Here is a 9,029-nt window from a genome sequence, read left to right on the forward strand (position 1 = left end):
CCTGCCGTTCCCATATTATCATAACTTTACTGTTTTCTGTGCACTCTTTCTTTTGGATAATCATGTTATGGATATGGATTAATCACCCGTTTTATTGATAACTAATCTTTATTAGAGAATTTGACTAGTTATTTTTAGTGAGATTTCTCTTTTCAACTACGAATTTTTAACTTGACTTGAATTCAATTCCAGATCTTGCGTAAGGAAATCGAGTCTAATGTCATTTAGATTAAGATTTGTTAATTATTTCTTTGTCATTTGAATCAATTAATGTACAATGATATAGAGCCATGAGAATGAATTGTCATTTATTCAATTGGGCAGGGTAGGAAAAGATGACTTGGTCTTGGGATTGGGAAGCAGGTGGTTATGGCATTTAAGTTCATAGCTGGACTTTTAATGTTAAGTTTGACACTAAAGGGCAAAGTACATGTGTGTTTTAAGTGAAGGTTGGTTTTGTTTTAGAGTGGAGTGCACTTGGGTGGTTGATGCAATTCAGAACTCTTAGCTTTTATCACATCCCTCTATGATGAAAGGTGGACCACCAAATCATGTTTAACTTATAAATCTTGTTGATAAAATATATAATAAGATGAGAAACATGGGAAGCACAAGAATAAAAGTAATGTGAGAGAGAAAGGGCTTTGGCAGAAGGGGGGGTTATGTTCACGTGGGCATTTAAGATTCTGCCCTCAAATGGAGCACTCAACATTACCAAAAGACAGCAAAATTTCGTTTGATGTGCTGCTCTGTATGTTACCTGTAGTCTAGGAGGAAATGACAACTCCACCCCACGTTGGTGACCCTTAATAAGGGAGTCATCTTCAATTTTCCCACAAACTTAAAACTATGCATCAAGTTTTGCTTGGCCCCAATTAAATTATTGTTAAAATACATTTCTTTTGTTATTTAATCTTATTATTTTTATTCACTAGTTTGGTTTTTATAGTTTCATGGATTTTAACTTTTAATCTCTACACTAAAATGGTACGCTTGTAATTATAAAGGTTAGAAGATGAAGTTAATGAATATATAGGGATTAAGACGGTACTTTAACATTTTTTCCTTATAGATTAGATTATTAAGATTAAAATGTTTTTTTTTACCTCTTAAAGTATCTTTATTGGATTTTGTTAGTTGTTCCGTTGACTTTCTGTATTTATTAATTTTTATTGATATGAAAACGTTCACCTAATATAATATTTATCACAATTTATCATGTCATCAACTTGATTAAGTTAGTATAGTAAACGGATGAAAATATTAATTTATTCTAACAAATATACTTAAAAAATACTAAAATAGATTATTTTTTTTTAAATATTGGTACTTGAACTCTAAAGAAAATTACCATCAAGATCAAAAATATATTTTAGCTATAAATAATCAAAATTAAATATAATCCCATGATTATTAAAAAGTACAAAGAGACTTTAATTTTATGTTAAATGAATTCACACACTATATTCATATATGAAATAGTGTACAAGTTCATGGTAGGAGTTTATGCGTCAAATTTGATCATGAAAATTATTTGAAGTAAGCATCATGACGTTTCAATAAGTTGTCATAAGTTGAAATACTAATTCAAAAAGTTGTTGTAAGTTTAAATATGCTCTGTAGAAGTCAATTCAAAGATGATTTCATCTAAAGAATTGCAAGAGAGAAACTGGGTAGAGAAAAGACAAAATTACCATAGCTACATGTTTTAGAAAAAGTTTCAATGTTTGAAACGCAGAACTAATAACTTTTAGGAAGAATTCACTTTTTCTGAAGTGATGAGATGTATTTTTAAAGATAAAGTGTATTTATAATTGATTAATTATAAAAATTTATGATAAAATTAAATTATTATAAAATAAAATTTAAAATTAATTATAATATTATCAGTTAATTTTTTAATTAATGATTATTCTCTTTTACTTTTTAAAGTATAATTCTTTTACTCCTGAGAAGTTTAAGACAGATTATTAAACAACATTGTGGGAAACAAACATCAGCCATTGGAAAGAGTGAAAAGAATATTAAACCGGTTGTGATTTGCAAGTAATGTTGTATGGTGGAATGATCTTCCAAAATTAATGATAAAATGACACTTAACAAAATTTTTAAACATAATATTCACTGATTTGGGATTGTTTATTGGACTAATCTTTTGGGAGTCTTCAGCATTTTTTTATTTTTTTTGTCAATATGGGTATATAACTTGAAAACCAATATGAAACTTGAGAAGACAATAACCAACTAATTAGTGAAGGATTGTCAACAGTTCAAAACCAAACTGCACACAGTGTAGTTACAGATCTCACCATTAAGTATAATCAATTTAATTTTAAATTTTGTTTTATGAAGTAATAAAAGAAAAAAGTTAACAGATGAGAATCATGCTGTTTAACTTTAAACTGCAGAGGATCAAAATCCAGAATTATCATATTTAACTGATATAACAATTAAATAAAACATAGTCACTAATTTATCATTATCATCTCAACACCAAAAATAAAATGAAACAACACCAAAAATTTTTTTATCATTATCATCTCTCACACTATCCGCTTTAGATTTGATATATTGTGAATAAAAGTTAGCTATATATTTATTTATTTATTTATTTTGTTAGAAAAAATTATTTTTCATCTTTTTTTTTTATTTTTAAATATTTACTTTAATCCTTTAAATTTTAAATTTGAGTTAATGTCATTTTTCTAAAAGTAATAATCATTTTAGATGTAATTTTCAATATATTTTTAAAAATTGATTCAAAATATTAAACTTATATATATATATATAACATCTATTGAACCTGTTCAAATTAGGTCATAAATATGGTGAAAATAAGTGGGTCTCAAACAATAAAAAAAAATTAAAAGAAAAAGTTAATATCAATTTTTTCTATTGCTTGTAAGACTATATTATGTGTTTTTTCACTATATATGTAGGTCTTTTTTTTTCAATATTAATTAAATTTCATAATTTTTATAAAAATGAATTTATTAGCACAAGTTTCATGTCTTGAATTAGCAAAAAAAAAAAGTGATTGATGTCAAAAGAATAATATTACCTCAAATTTAAAAGTTAAAAAACAAAAATGAATTTTTAAAATATAAAAAATCAAAATATTTTTTTAATATGATAAATGAGGAAAATATTGAAAGAATTATATGAGAATAAAAGCTGTGTCGTAACAAGAATCACTATCCTGAAAGTAAATTTTTTATGAACTTCTAGTACAATCTAATAACATGTTCAAATTCATGCATTTGAAGTCAAATGATCTCACAAACAATGTCCAAAAAATTATAGAGAGAAAAACAATCTAATAACATGTTCAAATTCATGCATTTGAAGTCAAATGATCTCACAAACAATGTCCAAAAAAATTATAGAGAGAAAAAGATGAAATGTAAAGAATAATTTCTGTTACTCCTAAGATATGATGGTTGTATCCTTTTATAGAGTAAAATATTATAATGTTGACATTCTATTGTACTGAGACAAATGTTATAATGTTCTTGAATGACTATTAAAGTGACAAATCAAAAATTAAAGTAAAACAAATGCTGTTAATATTCATAAAATTAGAAGTCTTTATAGTTAAACGAATTTTTTTTTAAAATATTATTATACCAATAAATATATTTTAGTCTTCAAAGTTCATGGGATGAGATTACTTGCCAAGTAGTATTGGATAGATATGTTTCTCTTTTATGAGAAAAGAAAGTAATAGAGATGAGAGATGGGTGGTGCTAAGAAAAGGAAGAGGACTTTGCTGCTCGAATTGATTGAAGCCAAATGCATTTCCACAAAATTAAATCTTGTACCATCACTTCCTTTTCACGTACACATATGCAATGGAAATTCATTATTTTTAGTAAAAAAATATAACCTTTTTAGTAAAATAAAATTGAGAATTTTTAAGTAAAGATGATGCAAAAGCTCTATAGAAACATTTTATCAAATAAATCATTAGTTTGAATCGAACTAAAATCAATCTCTCTAAATATAATCTTGTTTAAATTTTTTTGAATAAAAAAGTAATTAAAAGAAGAGAATTTACCAAATAGCAAATTATATTTTTTTACAAAAATTAACCATCACAAAATAATTAAATGTTTCATATAATACTTATAAATCAGATAAATGTCATGAACAAATTAAAATTTTTAATTAATTAAATTTATTAAAAATATATAATAAAAAATTGGTGAAACCCACATTTTATTTAACAACTTTTTCTTAATTTTCTTAATAAATTTTAAATTATTAAAAAAATGCATTAAGATAAATATTTTAATTTTTTTTTTTTTAAGAATAGGTGGTTTGATGACGATGGATTTGATCGATGATTGGGAAAATCCCAAATCCAACACTAAAGACACAGTCACACAGCATTTGGAATCTCTCCCTGAATTTGATCAAATATCGTGACACCATTTGTTTATTTTTTAATTTCATTTTTTTATTTTTGTCTTTTTATTTTTTTTTTAATGCTCAACCTTTGAATTGCACTGAAAAACGAGTTAAAAAAAAACACTAGAGTTTTGAATATGCATATAGACTTCATGTTTGACCTATCTGCTATAGGGAGAGGACCCAATGAATGGGAATGTTTAATGTAAAAACGTACCATTTCATATTTCCTTTACTTTTCTAAATATAATTACAAATATCTTATTTTATTTTTCATAATCTTATTTTTTTTTTTATAAAAAATGAAATAATGTTTTTGTAACGGGACATGTGATGTTGCTAAAAAGTTATGCAGCTTTTTTTTTCAAAAAAATAATTATGTAATTTAAAAATAATTTTAATTATGGTATAATTGTAAAATAACAATATTATTGGAGTTAAAATAACAAAATTATGTCTATCGTGAATTAACAAAACATGTGGTTCACCAGAAACTAATAAATATTGTTATATCTATGAGTATTAAAATAAATGGTTAAGATTTATTATTTAATTTTTTTTAGATATAATTTATATGATAATATTGATTTTTTTTTTTTACCTTAGTTGTTTGCACATTCTTGCACCAGCTGTTGTCGTCTAACGTCGACAATCATTTTCTCTAGGGAACTTAGGGTTTGGTTCACCTTAACAAGTGTGATATATCCTTGGTTTACCTTTACCTTGTCAAGTGTAACATATACCTTCCAACAATGATGTAATCGGAGTTGTAATGTGCTGTCACATGTTTCTAATCAACATTTTTGTGTGCTCTACTTTTGTTGCAATATATGATTTCATAGTTTTTAACAAATTTTAACTAATAAAAATAAGTGTGTTAAGAGAAGTATATTAGAGGATGTGTTATTAGTATTTTTTTTAAAAGATTAATATATCTAATTAATAGATAAAAGGGTAAACATTTCTTATCCTTAATTTGTGAAAACATCCCTTAACCAATAAACATGCTAGTCTTTTTTTTTCCTCTTACTTTTTAGAAATACCATGACAGAAAAATTGTAGGTGGAAGTTAGGATGTGTAAAATTAACTTATGTCAAGGTGACTGCTGCTTTTAACTTACCTAGCATCAATTTCAAAAATAAATAATTAGGAGTAGCAAAGCGGGGCAGTTTGGTCCTTTTTGTTCTAGTCCACCAATGGCATGCCAAAAATAGATTGGGTTAGGTCAGTCCGCCATTAAGTAACATGCTGAAAAATAGGCTGTAAATGTTAGTTTGTCTCGCCTAAATGCGGGCTAGCAGGCTGGCTAGCAGGCTGGCGAGCCAGTCCACATTACATTAAAAAAAATGCAAAAAAAAAACTACAAAAAAAATTATCAATGGATTGGCGGACTTGACAAGTAGGCAGGTTGGAATGATGAGTCCAACCCGCCAAATTTTAGCAGGCCAACAGGCTGGCCCGCGAACTACGACCCATTTTGTCATTCCTATAAACAATCACTTTTGTGTAAATGATATTAAATGATTTTTTTAATTTAATTATTTACTATTATTTTCATCTTTGAATATATTAATAAAATTATTTTAATTATATATTTATTTAAAATTTGAAAATATGTGATTATCAATTCATACTCTTAATTCTTTTATTTTTTTTTAATTTAGATACTAATATAATAACTTCCAAATTTAAATACCAACCAAAACTATTGATTACTCGAATTTAAGTTATAATATGTTTTCAATTGAGTCATATGACTAGAACTATAGTAAAAAAAACGAAGGTTCAGTTATCATGTTTCACTAATTAGTAAATGGTAATAGAAATTTCAACCCTGGTTGAAAAGTATTACTTTATCAACACTTTAACATTTTTTTCATTATTTTATTGAAATTGATTGAGTGAATAACATTGCTCAATTGTTGGTTATGGTGAAAGAGAATAAAAATAATCAAAATAGTGAATAATAATATAAAACTTCAATATAGAACTCAATGGCTGTGACTTAGTTAACAATATGTCGTGAGGTTCTAGAAGATGAGTTGAGATTGATTCATGCAAAGTACATCCTTAGAGAAGGACAAGAAACCTTAATTATAACTAAGTCTCAAAAGAGGATAATTAATTTCACAATTGATCCAAATAACCAAAGTGGACTTTACTTACATTTTTTTGGTCCAAAAAACTTAAAGAAATTCGAGCTCAATTCTACTAAAACTTACATGTATTTTTATAATTTTTTAATAATTATTGTAAATATGTGTTTGGACTTCATGATAAGACCCAATATATTTTCACAAGCTATAATTCTTTGAGCCTGTGAAAAGTTTTTGAAGTAAATGAATAAATTATGGTTATTAAAGAGATATTTTTAATTTTTAAGTTATAAAAATAAATTCTTCAAACAAAATTTAAAAACATCAATAAAGAATTATATTTGATTTTTTATAATTTTAAAATTAAATTAATTGATATTTAATTTCAATTTTTTATATTAATTTTTTTTTATTTTGTATAATAACGACAAAAATATTAAAACAAATATATTGAACACATTATTACATTTATTATTTTGTGTAATAATGAAAAGAAAAAGTTAAAACACAATGTTATGCATGTTATTCAAATATTTTACTGAAACATATCAGTGATCAATGCATAATTATTACTTGCATATTTTTTTATTTATTTATAAACTCGTGTATTTTAATTCAAAAAACTAAGAATCTATTATTTTTATTTAAAGGTTGACCAGTCCAATTATTTATAAAATGAATTGGTCAAATAATGTGCATAAGTTATTGTAATCTCTTAATACTACGTTCAATTCTACTAATTAAAAAAGAAATGAATGAATATATTAAAGTGAATTAGGTTTTTGAAATTATAAATGTTTATTGATTTTTAAAATTATTAAATAATGGATAGTTTTAAAATTTGAAATTATAACTCAAACTAATTAAAAAAAATATGAATAAAGAATCATATTGCACGATTTTATAATTTTAAGAATTAAGTTAATTGATATTTAGTTTCAAATTCTTTTTTTATATAAAAACATGTTTTCCTTTTGTATGATACCTGAAAAAAAGTTTAACACATAATATATTGAACACATTAATACATTTATTATTTTGTACAATATTAAAAAATGTTAAAACATAAAACATTACATAATTATTCAAATTTTTCATCGAGTCAATCTTAATCAATATAACTGCATAATTATGATTATATAATATATTGAACATATTAGTACATTTATTATTTGTACAATACCAACAAAAAAAAAAGTTAAAACATGGAACGTTATGTATATTATTCAAAGTTTTCATCAGGTCAATCTCAGTATAGTAACTACATCATTATTATTTACATTTTATAAACTAAGTTATTTATTCAAATATTTTATTGAGTCAATCTTTCTCACCTCTTTCAAGAATGTGTTTATATGAGAGTCAAATTCAGATCCTCACCGCAAGCTCAACATGTGCTATATTTCTACAACAGTATTTTATATAACCTCTAAAACACATATATTTTTTTTTATCATGCTATTATTAAAGTCTAAAATTAATCTTCTTCATACTTACATTAATATTATTTCTTTTAACATTATTTTTTTTATTAAATCTAAAATTTAAACTCAAGACTTAGAGACTTGAAAAGTAATCGTAGTATCAGTTGGACCAACTACCAACGTTCATACATCTAAAACCCATTATTTTTTATAAATGTAAATCTATTGTTATTTTCTTTTAATAAAATTCTTATATTTATTGATTATTTAATTACTGTAATTGAGCTCACTGATAACAAAATGTTATGAAAATATAACCTTTGTGGTCAAGACTCAATTTAGATACAAGATTGCATGCTTTGAGAGATAGGGTGATGTGTTGCCCTGTCTTTTGTGAACGTGATGCATAGAGGGTCATATTCTTGGTTGCTTCTTTCTTTCTCTTATTACATGCATGACGTGATTCTCGTCTTCCAATATGATGATAAGGGTTTGATCATGTTAATTTGTCGTAAGTGGTTGGAGTTTTGCCTAAAAATGCCATGTTTAGAAATTAAAGAAAGAACTTTGTTTAGTTGAGCCACGGAAGGAGTAATGATAACAAAGAGGTCCATTAATAAATACATGGGAGTACAAGTTCTCATTTATTTACCTCCTAAACCCAAACAATAAAGTTATTGCTTACTTCTACTTTTTAATATTATTAAGGGTGTACAAAAATCTAAATTGATCTATAATTCATCCGATTTAGATTAAAAAAATTTAATCCATTTACAAAAAATCTCAACCGATTCTTTTTACAAAATTTGTTCAATTACTCAATCAATTTTTACTAGGTAAATCCGTTCGATTTCTTAAAAAAACCAATTCTAGATAATCATAATAAATTAATTTAATTTTAAAAAATTTGATCCATATTTTTAAAAAGTCTAATCGATTCATTTTATAAAATAAGGTAGTTCAATTTAGTTGAATTTTAAAAATATACAATCTAAACATTGTGTTTTCGTACTTTGCTATTCATTACTTTATACGTCTAAATTGTACTCTTTTTTACCCATTTCTCTTGCAAACATTTAAGAAACAAGTGGGGAAGTG

This window comes from Cajanus cajan, chromosome 8 (assembly GCF_000230855.2).
Source record: "Cajanus cajan strain Asha chromosome 8, NIPB_CcT2T_4, whole genome shotgun sequence".
NCBI classification, from domain to species: domain Eukaryota; kingdom Viridiplantae; phylum Streptophyta; class Magnoliopsida; order Fabales; family Fabaceae; genus Cajanus; species Cajanus cajan.